At 40.7% G+C, this 15,609-nt stretch overlaps 1 protein-coding gene and 1 non-coding gene across 2 annotated transcripts in view; one reads left to right on the top strand and one right to left on the bottom strand.

Moving 5' to 3' along the window:
* Nucleotides 1-15,609, bottom strand: part of LINGO2 (leucine rich repeat and Ig domain containing 2) — a 413,900-nt gene that overhangs the window by 276,774 nt on the left and 121,517 nt on the right. The window lies entirely within an intron of this gene.
* Nucleotides 7,852-7,989, top strand: LOC119948593. The gene has a single exon (XR_005456978.1). It is a non-coding gene; the product is annotated as a small nucleolar RNA SNORA7 (small nucleolar RNA).

Below are 15,609 nucleotides of genomic sequence, written 5' to 3'. Positions count from 1 at the left end.
ATTATTATTAATGCGAGATGCTATGAGATGATATGATTGGCCAGTGCTCATTTGGGTAGCCAATACCCTTCCTTTAGCAGAGGACACATGTTAGATCCACTGTATTGCTGGGACTGTGTCTACCAATCATGTAGCATTGTAAGCAATCAATAGAATTTATTTGCTGGTATCTTCCTCTGCACATAGAACAGTGCATGGCACATAGTAAGGACTTAAATCTGTCATGAATTCCTGTCAGTTCTATCGTCACAATCCTTCTTGACTACTGCATCAGTCTCCTCATTGACCTCCCTGCCTTCTTTCTCACCCCCATTCCATTCTTTACTTCACTCTGCTGCCCAAAACATTTTCTTTTGAAAAACCATTGGTTTTAAGGCACTCAGTCAGCTCTCTCATCTACCTTACCTCACTGATCTCTTACTACAAGCCATTCCACACACTTCGCTCCTCTAACACCAACCTATTTTCTGTACATTGATTTCATCTCTCCCGCCAATGACCCCTTGCCACCTTTTCCCTTTGGCCTGGAACTTCCTCTGCCTTCATACTACTCTCCCACCTTCAACACCCACCTAAACTCACATCTCTTCCAAGGGGCCCTCCCTAAATAAACCCTCATTTCCTCTTCCCACTCTCCCCTCTGCATCACCTATGCACATGGCTGTGTATCACTTAAGCACTTTAATACTCACCCCAACCCCACAGTATCCTTCTATTCCACTATTTTCCTTGTCTGTAGACTGCAATCTCCTTGTGGGCATGGATCATGTCTACCAACTTTATTATATTGTGCTTTCCGTAGCATTTAGTACAGTGCTCTGCAAAGAGTAGAAGTTCTTTACATATCATTGATGGATTCATGGATATGAGCACAAGTGCTGTGGTTCGGGTGGCAGGGTGAATATCCAGCTGCTTGAAAGGCACAGGTCCAAGTGAATAGGCAATGCAGAAGGAAAGAACAGTAGGGTAAATGACAGTTCAATCAGGGAGGCTTCTTGGAGGAGAGATGATTTTAGCAGGACTTTAAAAATGGGGAGAGTTTACTCTCCCAATCACTTAGTACAGTGCTCTGCACCTAGTAAACACTCAATAAACATCACTGATTGATTAATCACATGGTCTAATTCTCAGAAAAGAATGAAAGGAGCATGCACCAGTAACTCTTACCATTAGATACTCATAGTGAATAAATGTTATTAGTGATGTGGAAAATGCAGTCTAATGATAAACTCAGATTGATTTGAATAAAGATTAACAATAACATTATATGGTCTTTTTATGGCATTTATTAAGCGCTTACTATGTGCCAAGCACTGTTCTAAGTGCTGGGGAGGCTACAAGGTGATCAGGTTGTCCCACTGGGGGCTCACAGTCTTAATCCCCATTTTCCAGATGAGGTAACTGAGGCACAGAGAAGTTAAGTGACTTGCCCAAAGTCACACAGCTGACAATTGGCAGAGCCGGGATTAGAACCCATGACCTCTGACTCCAAAGCCCGGGCTCTTTCCACTGAGCCATGCTGCTTCTCAAATGTGTTATATCAGAAAACCCAAATACTAAAACATGCAAAAGGGTATGATGACAATCAGAAGCTCCCTGTTCTGATTAAAATAATAGTGATGAAGGTCTGAATGCAGATTTAATATTATAATATTGATTCCTTTCATTGTTTTACTACTTTGTCCTTTGTTCTGGAAATACTAAACATGATCAAGGTTGAATGGAGATATTTTAAAAGATTGTTTTTCGCCAAAGTCATGGAACTTCCTGCATCTTGGCAGCAGACACTAAGTAGAGAACAGCAAATTGCAATTCCATAATTCCTTTCACCTAGTTCCTTCGCAAGGACTGAATATTATATGGGTAGGTAACATAGTTCCACATGATTAAGCTTAAATGCATTTTGTGATTGGTTGCTGTGCAATTTGTGTGGCCAGCAAATCATCTCTTAAATCCCATTTAGACAAATGTCTGAATCAGAACAGATCAAAGAACACAGGGTACAATTATTTTCTGATTACATATTACCTATTTATGGGTCCAAAGTAGAGCCCACACAGCATTAAGAAATGTTCTATTTATTCTTGAAGGTTATATTTTTGAAAACCCAAACCCATAATGCACTTCTGCATAGTAATTGTATTATGTACAGGGAACCAGATGTTTCTGAGTAAATTATGTCTGGTACTCTAGTTAGTCATATCACAGAAGTTCTATATTAGCATTTTATTTATTTAGCCTAGGAGAGTTAATAGAATGAAAAAGTGGAAGAGATCAGCTCCAAACCTATTAAAAAAATGCCAGTTGTCTGACAGATTTTTAATTTGCTACCAATTCCAATGTTTAGACTAAACTATAATGATAGTTGTGATTTAAGTGACTTCTCCTTTTTATATCTGCTACTATATTTACCCTATAGGGAGTACAGGTTTTCCTTGTTGAGCATGATTTTGAGTATCCACTCTTAATATTCCGGATAAGATTTTGACTATCAATCAGTGGTATTTATGGAGCACTTCATGTGAGAGAGTACAACACAACAGAGTTGGTAGACATGTTCCTTGCCCACAACAAGCTAACAGTCTAGTGAGGGAGACATACATCAATATAAATAGATTACTGATATATGTGATGTGCAGCTGAGGTTGAGGTGATGATGCAGAAGGGAGAGGAAATGTGGGAAAACAGGGTTTAAATTGGGGAGTGCCTCTTGGAAAATATGTGACCTTAATAAGGCTTTGAAAGTGGGGAGAGTGTGGTCTGGTGTATATAAAGGGGGAGGGAGTTCCAGATCAGATGGAGGATGTGGGAAAGGGGTTCATGGCGAGATAGATGAGACTGAGGCATTAGAAGATTAAAGGGTGTGGGCTGAGCTGTAGTAGTAGGAGGCCAGTGAGGTGAGGTAAGGTAGGAGGGGGCGAGCTGGTTGAGTGTTTTAAAGGAGTTTCCGTATGATGTGGAGGTGGATGGGCAAGCCCTGGGGAGATGTAGACTGAACTTCTTTTTTAGAAAAATGATCCAAGAAGCAGAGTGAAGTCTGGATTGGAGTGGGGAGAGACAGGAGGTCATTGAGGAGGCAGATGCAGTAGTCAAGGTGGGATAGGATAAGTAATGGAATCTCTATAGTAGCAGTTTGGATGGAGAGGAAAAGGTGGATTTTAGTAATGTTGTGAAGGTAGAACCAACAGGAATTGGCGACAGATTGAATATATGGGTTGTATGAGAGGGATAAATCGAGGATAATGCCAAGGTTATGGGCTTGTGAGATAGGGAAGATAATGATATTGTCTACAGTAATAGGAAAGACAGGGGGATGATGGGGTTTGGATTTGGACATTTGGATGAGGAGTTTTGTTTTGGAAATATTTACTTGGAGCTGTAACATCCAGGTAGAGATGTTCTGAAGACAGGAGGAAATGTGAGACTGCAGAGAATAAGAGAGGTCAGGACTAGAGAGGTAAATTTGGGAATCATCTGTGTAAAGGTGGTAGTTGAAGTTATGGGAGTGAGTGAGTTCTCCAAGGAAATGGGTGTAGATGGAGAATGAAAGGGGACCCAGAACTGAGTCTTGAAGGTCCCCCGTTGTCAGAGGGTGGGAGTCAGAAGAGGAGCCTGCAAGAGACTGAAAGAAATAGTCAGGGAGATAAGGAGAGGGCAGTGGCAGTTAAACCAGGGTTGGATAATGTTTCAAGGAGAAAGGGGTGGTCCACAGTGTCAAAGTCAAATGAAAGGCCTAGGAAGATTAGGATGGAGTAAAGGCCATTAAATATGGCAAGAAGAAGGTCATTGGTGATGTTAGAGAAAGCAGTTTCCTGGAATGAAAGTCATGGAACCAGATTGGAGGGGTTCAAAGAGAGAATTGGATAAGAGGAAGTGGAGATGGGTGTGTAGAGAACTCTTTCAAGGAGTTTGGAGAAGAATGGTAGGAGGGAGATGGGGTGACAACTGGAGGGGACCATTGGGTTATGGTAGTATTTTTTATATAGGATAGTGGATACATGAGCAAATTTGAAAGCAGTGGGGAAGAAGCCATTGGAAAGTGAATGGTTGAAGATGGTGGTGAGGGAGAGAAGAAGGAAGGGGTCAAGTGTTTTCATAAGGTTTGAAGAAACAGGTTCAGAAGCACAGGTGGAGGGCAAAGATTTTGAGAGGAATGATAGATCTTTTCTGTGGGAATATTGGACAGTTGAAGGGGACACAGGAGGAGGGAGAGACTGGAGAGAAGCAGGGTAGATTTTTGAGAGATCATTCCTGATAGTTTCAATTTCATCTGTGAAGTACGTGGCTAGGTCATTGGGGGAAGAGATGGCAGGGCAAGGGGTCAGGAGATCTGATGTGGGAGTTAACGCCTGGAACAGCTGGTGGAGGCAGTGGGTATCCGAGTCTATTAAAAAGGAGATGTATTGTTGTTGGGTGGAGGAGAGAGCAGAATTAAAGCAGGTAAGCACTGTACTAAGTGCTTGGGAAGTACAAGTTGGCAACATATAGAGATGGTCCCTACCCAAATTATGATGGATGATGTCAGGCAGATGCCTGGATTTCTGCCAGCAGCGCTGAAGAGCTTGAGCACAAGAGTGGAGGGTGCGTACTTATAGAGGTGACCCAGTATTATTATGATAATAATAATGATCATATTTATTGAGTGCTTACTGTACTAAGAACTTGGGAGAGTACAATATAACATTAGACATATTCCCTGCCCACAACAAGCTGACAGTCTAGAGGGAGAGGCAGTCCTTAATATAATAAATGGATAAATAAATTGCAGATATATACATATGTGCTGTGGAGAAGGGAGGGAGGATGAATGTATGCAAGTAAGAGAGGCGCAGAAGGGAGTAGGAGAAGAGGAGAGGAGGGCTCAGTCAGGGAAGTCTTCCTGGAGGAGTCGTACCTTCAATAAGGCTTTGAAGTGGGGGAGAGCAATTATCTGTCTGATATGAGGAGGGAGGGAGTTCCAGGCCAGAGGTATGATATAGGTGAGAGATTGGTGGCCTGGCAGACGAGATGTGGTGTGAGATCAGCAGAGGGACAGGGAGCGAGGGAATTGAGTTCAGTGGTGAGGGTGGTGTTGAGAGTGTTGATTTGCGCATCAAGAGAAGGTAGGAGGTCAAGAGACTAACATGGTAAACATTTTTTAGTAACCCTGTTTTTCAGCCTGCTGCCTGCTATTTCATGGCGTCCTTGCTTCTCATTAACCACTCTACAACACCCACTACTCTGTGTTTCATTCCGGTAAGGTATAAGGTCAAAACTCACATATTTAACCTGGTTTAATTGCCTTGAAGCAAAGGTGAGTGAACAATTGGTGAAGAGAGCATAGAAATTGACACCTTTGTAAAAAAAAAAGTTGCATTATATGTTGGGAAAGAGATGTTGGAAAACCTTACTCCTAAACAGACTCAATCTTATTTTGGTTTTTAGTTAAGGAGTAAATTCTAAAACAACAAGAATGAGTAACACAATTGTACAGATTTACTTCCAGAATAAGATCCATTTGTTGTTACTAAGAGATGATATTTTTCTGAATTACATAGTCAAATGGCTGATAGTTTTCTCTTTTATCCTTGCCATAATTTTGCAACTATAACTAATACCAAATAATTAGCTTAGAAAACTTTAATAATTAAACATATTCATACCCATCTTCTCAACATACAGAAGATAAGCAATCTTCTAAAAGCTGTAAAAGTCATCAGGGGTTAAGAGTGGTATGTTATATCTGGGTTCTTCATGTTTTCATGCTCTGTGCTGACAAAGGTAAATTTTTTATGAGCGTATCTCAAACTCTTCCACTAAAATGCAAGAGTCTTGAGGGCAAGGTCATGTCTACTCACTCTTGTACTCTCTCAGGTGCTTAGTACAGTGCCCTGCACAGAGTAAGCACTCAATAAATACTTTTGATTACTTGGTTTTCAAAGATCCTTTTAATGTTTCCAGAACCTGTATGTTCCAACAACCTTATCCCTTCTTAATACACTTTTCACCATATAGTCCAAGTCCTAAACAAGTCATGGAATTTAATCTAATGAATAAGCTACTAAAATTCCTGGCTCTAAAAAAAATAGAACAAAGGCTACATGAAGTGGAACACGGCACCAAAAGAAATAATGGAATTATTGTTCTCTTAAACAGCTTCAATATTTTGAAACTGGAGTTTGACCTTGGCTTCCCTCATATGCACTATTATTACCTTCCAGTGTTTTTTTTCTGCCATAAAAAGACTTAGAAAGGGCCAGAATGTTCAGAAGTGCATCACATATTTCAGCTTGCTGGCTGAGACAATCCATTGCCTCACCCCCTAAAAAGCCATCGGTTAACCTACCATGTCTCAAAATCCAAGCTTTTGTGCTTCAAAAATCATCAGCCTTTCTTTTTCCATCTGAGATAAAGAAAAACTGCATTTGATGTCAACAGCAGTTATTTGCTTCCATCCCCTTTTCAGATCTCCAGAAGGCATAGGACACAACTTTTCACATACACTTGGACAGAGTTGACATGTTCTATTTAGCAGGTGCCAGGGTTCAATATCCAATATGGTATATAGTCAGAATCAAATCTAGTGGTTTTCAAAGAACTTGGTTTCAAAGGGCAATATCTGGACCAGTTTTCCTGAAAGAGCAAGCAACCTCATAGCAAAAGAAGTCTCCTATTCTCAATCTGACTAGCTCAATTTTTGAAAGCAGCCAACTGCATATTCCTCTTGATCCCTTCCTTTCCCCTCTAACATATGGCCACTGCCTGAGGACGATAATGACAGTTCTTGACAAAGCCTGTGATTAGATTCCAGTTTGAACAGTATAAAGATAAGCTCCAACTCTAGCCTGTAAATTCATAGATCATGTCTACCTAATTCTATTATATTGTATACTCCCAACTGTTTAGTGCAATAGTCTGCACACAGTAAGCACTCAGTAAATACCATTGATTGATGTTTTACTGATTTTCATTTACCATGCTTTACTGTTTTATTACTGGATAGTGAAAACCTTAATCAATAGTACATCAGTAAGCAGCCAAGATCATTATTTGCTGAGATGCTGAAGAAGATGCAGTATTCTTTGTTAACTCTGGGTGTCTGAGTGGTCCTATGTAGGAACACGCAGTTTACCAAATGAGGAGAGGAACTGGAAACGGTATCTCTAAAAATTGTCTGCCTCATTGAACCCTACTAAGTTCACCAGAGGCCTGCGATTGGTGAGCCTAATGTAGCAATGCAATAACAAGTGAAAATGAAAACTTACCAAATGCAAAGGAAATAAAAATTGGATCATGGAACATAAAGACACTCTGTGAAGACTCAAATCATTACCAGAAAACAATTCAAGGGTAAGCACTGCTGACTGTGGGAAAACTTAATCAAAAGTCCCATTTGAAGAGGCAGCCTTGGCCATTGTTCACTGGGCTATTGAGGAGTCTACAGTACCATTCAGTAAGTCCCTGGCTGAACAGCCCTGTTTAGCCATGTAATGCTCACCTAAAATTGTCTGCTTCACCCAGATTCACTAGAGCACTATGACTGGCTATCCTTCCCCTGAAGTTGCTAAAACAAACAAGAGCTCCACCAAAGGCAAATAAATTAACAATTGTACCATGGAACATCAGTTTTCTGATAGGAAAACTGTATTAATTGAACTTGAGCTATCCAGAGATGGAGTAAATATCACAGCACTTGAGTGAAATGATTAACTGATGAAGATTAGAACGGATAACCCAAGCAAGTGCTAGATACTTCTCTTTCTAGAGAGGGCTCCCCAACTTGGATCACAGGCTCTTATGTGTAATTTTTGCAATTAGTCAGTAATTTGTTTTAACTTTTCTAATCTTCCTAAAAGCATACTGACCTGTGTACACCTCTCAGGATTGCACTTGGAGAGTTTCCAGTACTCTATCAGTCTCAGCTACGGGAGGGAGAGTCAAGCAGAGACAAACCCATTCTATTTGTAGCTTGGGCGGTGGCTAGCAAGTGGAAGGCAACCTGCTACAAATCAAAACTTGCCTATGCTGGGTAGCAGCAGCATGGGAGAGAGTCAAGGGTGGAGACTCAGGTTTATTATGTGGAAGAAGGCCTTGGTAAACCACTTCCGTATTTTTACCAGGCAAACTCTATGAATATATTACCAGAAAGATTACAGATGGAGAGTGGGGTGTTCTGGGAGAGATGGGTCCATGGAGTTGCTATGGGTCAGAGACAAGACTATAACCTATGCATACCTATAAAACAGAAGGCCTATGCCACAATCACCAGTGCTATTCCCATGCCATGACTGAAAGCAATGAGAAAGACAGATATATTCTATAGGGATCTGGACAAATTCATGAAATTAATGCTGAAACACCAAATAAAATCAATGAGGAACAAGGGATTTGTAAACAGTAAAGGCCTACTGTTCTGAATTTGGCATTCAGTGAATGTGCCAAATATCAGCTTACAATTAACAGCAATGTTATGCTTAGCAAAAACAAAAACAAAACATCAGTTTGCATGTAAACTCCTCCACTAGACTGCAAACTTCTTGTGTCTAATGATAATGATAGTAATATCTATGGTATTTATTAAGCTCTTACTATGTACCGGGCACTGTTCTAAATGCTGGGGTAGATACAAGGTAATCAGGTTGTCCCACGGGGGGGCTCACAGTTTTAATCCCACTTTACAGTTGAGGTAACTGAGGCACAGAGAAGTTAAGCAGCTTGCCCATGCTCACACAGCAGAAAGATGGCAGAGCGGGGATTAGAACTCATGTCCTTTGACTCCCAAGCCCGTGAGCTTTCCACTAAGCCATGCTGCTTCCCCAGAACTTATTCTACTGTACTCTCCCAAGTACTTAGTACAGGGCTCTGATCGTGGCTTGATATATTTCAAACATTAACTAATGATTAAGCCAAAGTATCACAAATTAGTGTTTAACATCAAATAACTGGAAAATGTAGCAACACTAGCGGAAGCGGGTGACTGTACCCAAATGGCTTTGTTAAAACAGGAATCCCAATCTGACTCTACCAGTGTGACTAAAGGCCGGCTATCTCTCAGGAATATTCCCTACCAGGCAGCCTTTAAAACTGTTAATTTCAAGGCTATCACCATTATCTCGGTCTCAAAGGATAAAGAGGAGAAAACCAGCCGTGGACATTACTGTGGAATCTCACTGTTCTCCATCGCTTACAAGATTCTATCCAGATTTTTCTTGTAATATCTCGTGAAGAATAATGTTAACAATGAACTCCTAGAATGGCAATGAAGCCTCAGACTACAATGGGGGCATGGCATGCATGATCTGTAACCCTATAGGGTGTTCACAGACCTTACCAAAGCATTTGACATCATCAAACAGCCTGGGCTCTGACAACAACAAAAGGATTTGGTTTTCCTATGCTTAGGGAAGCTGTGTGGTAGTGGAAAGAGCTTGGGCTAGGGAGTCAATTCTAATCCCAGTACTACCACTTGCCTGTTGTGTGACCTTGGACAAGTGGCTTAATTTTTCTCTTTGCCTCAGTTTCCTCAACTGTGAAATGAGGGTTAAATACCAGTTTTCCCTCCCATTTAGATTGTAAAACAGGGAACTTGTCTCACCTGATTATCTTGTATCTACCCTAGTGTTTGTCACCTAGTAAGTGGTTACCAAATACCAGAATTATGCTAATTAATACTGTATTATCATCAATATTAATAATAATACTTCAAGAAGATGATCAATGCAGCAGCATATAGCATAGACCTGATAGGGAGAGAGGTTGAAGTCAGGGAGAACAATGATTAAAATGATAAAGTAGTAGGATGGTTGTATGATAAAAATCTTAGATTAGGATGGTAGCTATTTGGGAGGAGAAGAAAGCGAAGATCCAGGAAATGTTGTGAAAAACAACCGGCAGTATTTAGCATTTGAATGAAGGTGGATAGCTTCTCACCACCCGTAGCATCCTCATTAAATACATTATGTATATTTGCAGGATATTTCAGATAACAGCAACTTGGGAGCATAAATAACTTCTGCCAGTAGTAATGAAGCTTCCAAAGAACAGAATAAATGATAAAACAATAGGAAAAGGATTAAAAGGGCTTGGGGATGGGGAGAGGGGGATGGAAGGAAGTGGTAAATTGACTAAAGTAAAAAACTGGAAATTTTCAAATGAAAAAAGGGCAATTTTGAATTTGATTTTGAAATGAAAGTTATGGAGGTATAGTGGCCAACAGGTAGAATTAGCATAAGTACAATGCTGATTTGGATAATAGTATCTTAGTAATGGACTTCTTGGGAATTGCAAGCATTATTTTCAGAATCATTCTCAGTAGGGGCTTCGTAATACAGAGAAAAATGAATAACTTCTTTCACAAAGATGAATACAACATAATTCTGCAAAACTTTAATAGTTTTGTTAGCATGTGAAAATGTCAAATGTATTCAGTGTGTGTTACCGTAGCTGCTATTTCAAATGGAGTAATTGGAGTATAGAATCATCCTATACAAGATTTCACAATGGTGTGAAATTCCCTTCTGCTGTTACAGAATACCAGGGCTGTGCTGTGTTAAAAAAAAAAACAAAAACACAACAGAAAATCTGACCTTCAGTGTAGGTATGTGTCTATGTATGTATGTATAAAAATTTGAAGTAGTTATTTTTCACATGGGACACCTTAAAATACAAAATAATCAATTGGGTTATTAAAAAAAAAGGGAATAAACTGCTTTGTTTCAACCAAAAAAAATAACAGCATAATGCTAGCCAACTAAAAATCATTACTGAGAAAATCACCAGGCTTGTTTCATGACTGATGAAGAAAAGATTTTGAATTGAAATTTAATCACTGATTTCCTATCACAAAGCCAGTTGCATAGTGAGACCAAATAATTGCAAGCAAAAGGATTTATATCCTTAGCTAATATGTAATTATATCTGGTAAAATACTACCAAAATAGGAAATCGAAACCTCATTGATGCCATGCAGTTCATGAAAACAATAGGAGTTATTTTTAAAAAGAGAAATTCAATACTTATATTTACTCATGCACATTATTAGGTCCTATATAGGAAAGATCTAAAAAGGGTCACAGAGAAAGAGAGGTTTTTATGGGCCTTTTTTCTAATTAGGCAAGCAACAAATGAGAACAGTTGAGATTATGTGATTCTGAGCAAAAACACCTTTCTACGAGTTTCCAAATAGGTTCAATTTCTTAGTTTTTTTTTATCATACAACTACATCAAGAAAAACAAATGGTCTTAAAATATAAGAGGAAGGAGAAAGGTTGGCTAAAAGGGTGAACTTCTCCACAGTGGTAATTATTAAATGAAGCCGTTAGCAAGGGAGGTTGCATAATTTCCTCAAGAACTATTAGATTGCACATCCATCTGTCTAGAATAGTTTAGGTCCTTAAAGTACATAACAATTAATCACTGGTATTTATTGAGCACAAACTATGTTCAGAGCACTGTACTAAGTGCTTGGGAGAGTACACCATAATTAGCCGACACACTCCCTGCCCATAAAGAGATTATGTTCTATGACAAGATTAGAAGAAATTATAAATTTCTCAAAACCAGCATCAGTGATTTTTAAGCAATACATTTTTGTTTAGTCAGACCAGAGAGATTTGCAGTTGCCTGAATGAAAACTGGAATAATTGTAAGAAATTATATTCAAAAAAAATATTGCCATCTTAAGTCTGATTTTAAACCAAACTCATTGTACCAAATCCTCTGAGTACTGATTTGGAGCAGGCAAGTGAGAAGAGGACCCAGGATGCAAATCAGATGCATCTGATCTCTTTTATCCGCCCCATCGGCTCTGCATAGTGCTTGAATTAATAAACACCTAACTAATGACCTTGAGAAACCTTCTTTCTTTCAAGGGACAGGACTTAATTCCACAGTTATTAGGAGACCCTCTTTGGTACTTAGACCTCCAGTGACCTGGAGGCTCCAAACTGGGCTGTAGCTTGATTCTCTCCTAGGGATTGAGCTCTATGAGTAGGGGTGGATTTGTACGAGCATACCTTCCAGTTATAACACCTACAAATACTTCAATTAGCTGACTAAAGGCCAAAACCCCTTTTCACCTGAAATACCCAGATCACTGAGGCTAAAGTGGATTTTGGGCCAGAATTAACAGAATACATTGCCATTGTTGAAGTCTGCAGCATTTAGGCACATAGATGCTATGTAAAGTCTGAAACACTGTCTTTATTTAAATACTTCATGAGTATTGAGCCATTTTTTTCTTCCTTTGTCAATCTGCTTAATCCTAATTGCTTCATGGCTGCTCAAACAAATCCTTCCATGCCCAGTTTTCCTAGAACATGGAGGTTGTGGTTCTGCAAAACCCCACAGTAAGCATAGCTCCACCTTCAAATCTGACAAATCACTATTCTCCCCATCTTCAAAGCCCTATTAAAACCACAGTTCCTCCAGGAAGACTTTCCTAACTAATCCTTCATAACCCCACCCTATTTTTCCTCCCTACAGCTTGATTAATGCTCTTGAGTCTGTACTTCTAAGCACTTAGTTACTCACCGTACCCCTACAGCACTTAAGTGCATATCTTTGTACTCAGTTATTTATCCTATATATAAAATGTATTTTCATGTCTGCTTCCCCCATCAGATTGTAGGCTCTTTGAGGGTAGGTATCATGTCTAACACTCTACTGTACTCTCCCAAGAGCTTAGTACAGTGTTATGCATGGAACAAATGCTCTATAAATACCACTGGAAGCTCTTCCAGTAGACTGTATACTCCATGTGAGCGGGGGTCATGTTTATCAATCAATTCTTTTATATTGTACTCTCCCAGGCACTTAGTAAAGTCTATGCAGCATGGCCTAGTGGAAACTCCCCAGTGCTTAGAACAGTGCTTTGCACATAGTAAGCGCTTAATAAACGCTATTATTATTATTATTAAAGAGGACAGGCCTGGGAGTTAGAGGACCTGGGTTCTAATCACAGCTTTGCTATGCATCTGCTGTGTAACCTTAGGCAAGTCACTTCACTTTTCTGTGCCTCAGTTCCCTCATTGGTAAAATAGGGATTGAATACCTTTTCTCCCTCCTACTTAGCGATCCCCATGTGGGACCTGATTATCTTCTATCTAACCCAGCACTTAGTACAGTGTTTTGCATATACTAAGTGCTTAGCAAATACGACAATTCAGTTATATTTATTGAGTGCTTACTGTATGCAGAGCATTCTAAGTGCTTGGGAGAGTACAATATAACAATAAACAGACACATTCCCTGTCCACAATGAGCTTATTACTCTGCACATGGTAAGCATTCAATAAATATGATTGATTGATTGATCGACAATTCATGCTGTGGTAATCCCAATAGTCTGTGCCATAGTAAACAACTATGGACTGACGAGTTTTGAAAATAAGTCCTATATTTTCACTGGAATTATGTAGTGTAAATTCCAGTGGATAAAAATTGATGTAAATTAAGTTTCAATATTCCCAGAACCATAACTTTTCATGGTTCTTTTATTTAGGCAGCTGAATTCTATAGAAGCCTTAAACTTGGTTTCCCTAGTTGGTCATTAATCTTTACTGATAATATCCCCATAAATGTGTAACGGTTAATGAAATGGAATGATTTGCATGGATAGCAACAGCCGCTAAATGAATGGCAGGTATTTCTTTTAGAAGGATTACCTCCCCACTACTGTAAGTAATCCTTTTACCTGTTTCATGCCAACAGATAATCTATGCAGTACAGCCCTAACCATGCATTTGGGCAGAAGTCAGAGTCTCTCTTTGAGGTATGGATATCAAAAAGTGAAATCAGATGGCATTTTTTGGGCCATTCTTTCATACTTTGCACTCTGCAGTGATCAATGTCAAAAAGTTGTCAGAAAGCAGTAGACAATCTCAGTAGCAGTGAAACAAATAGGCTATTTGAGATCCCAAATTTGAAACCCAAACTTTGACCCCACCAGTTTCACAGTCTTTTTAGGGTCCAGGAAGTTGAAGTTGAAGTCATGGGAGTGAATGAGTTCTTCCTGGGAGTGGATGTAGATGGAGAATAGAAGGTGACCCAGAACTGAGCCTCAAGGGACTCCCACAGAGGGTGGAAGGCAGAGGTGAAGCCTGCGATAGAGACTGAGAATGAGTGGTCAGAGATAGGAGGAGAACCAGGAGAGGAGAGTGTCAATGATGCCAAGGGGTTGGATAATGATTCCAGGAGAAAGGGGTGTTTCACACATTTGAGAGGTGAAGGAGGATTGGATGGAGTAGAGGCCCTTGGATTTGACAAGAAAGATATCACTGGTGACCTTAGAGAGGACAGTTTTGGTGGAGTGAAGTGGGTGGCAGCCAGATTGGAGGGTGTCAAACAGGGAATTGGAAGAGAGGAAGTGGAGGCAGTAGGTGTAGACAACTCACTCTAGGAGTTTGAAGAGAAATGGTAGGAGGGAGATGGGGTGATAACTGGAGGAAGCTGTAAAGTCTAAGGAGGGTTTTTTATTATAGAGAATTCATGAGCATATTGTGAGTCATGCCAGAGGGATTCTAATATTGTTAATTGCTCTAATATTCAGGAATTTACAAAAATCCACAGACAGTGAACAACTTAAATTCAACCAATAGTTTCCTTCCCTAGACCCAGGTTGCTTTTCAGATTGACAAATGCTAGTTAGGTCTTGGTCTAGACTTTATTGGGAACATCCACCGGTCTTTCTTTCTTTCCCTATCTGCTTTACCTCTGAGTCTTTTCTACCTTGCGTATGTGAACTCATTCGCTCCCACAGCTTCAACTATCATCTCTACGCTGATGAAACCCAAATCTACATCTCTGCCCCTGCTCTCTCTCCCTCCCTTCAGGCTCGTGTCTCCTCCTGCCTTCAAGACATCTCCATCTGGATGTCTGACCGCCACCTAAAACTCAACATGTCCAAGACTGAACTCCTTGTCTTCCCTCCCAAAACCCTGCCCTTTCCCTGACTTTCCCATCACTGTTGACAGCACTATCATCCTTCCCGTCTCACAGGCCCGCAACCTTGGTGTCATCCTCGACTCTGCTCTCTCGTTCACCCCTCACATCCAATCCGTCACCAAAACCTGCCAGTCTCAGCTCCGCAACATCGCCAAGATCCACCCTTTCCTCTCCATCCAAACTGCTACCCTGCTGGTTCAATCTCTCATCCTATCCCGACTGGATTACTGCATCAGCTTCCTCTCTGATCTCCCATCCTCCTGTCTCTCCCCACTTCAATCTATACTTCACTCTGCTGCCCGAATCATCTTTGTGCAGAAACACTCTGGGCATGTTACCCCCTCCTCAAAAGTCTCCAGTGGCTACCAACCTACGCATCAGGCAAAAACTCCTCACTCTCGGCTTCAAGGCTCTCCATCACCTTGCCCCCTCCTACCTCACCTCCCTTCTTTCCTTCTACAGCCCGGCCCGAACCCTCCGCTCCTCTGCTGCTAACCTCCTCACTGTGCCTCGTTCTTGCCTGTCCCGCCGTCGACCCCCGGGCCCATGTCCTCCCCCTGGCCTGGAATGCCCTCCCTCCGCACATCCGCCAAGCCAGCTCTCTTCCTCCCTTCAAAGCCCTACTGAGAGCTCACCTTCTCCAGGAGGCCTTCCCAGACTTAGCCCCCTCCTTCCTCTCCCCCTCTT

This window comes from Tachyglossus aculeatus, chromosome X4 (genome assembly GCF_015852505.1).
Source record: "Tachyglossus aculeatus isolate mTacAcu1 chromosome X4, mTacAcu1.pri, whole genome shotgun sequence".
Taxonomy (NCBI): domain Eukaryota; kingdom Metazoa; phylum Chordata; class Mammalia; order Monotremata; family Tachyglossidae; genus Tachyglossus; species Tachyglossus aculeatus.
Note: the sequence above shows the minus strand (reverse complement) of the source record. Positions and strands in the feature narration are given on the sequence as shown.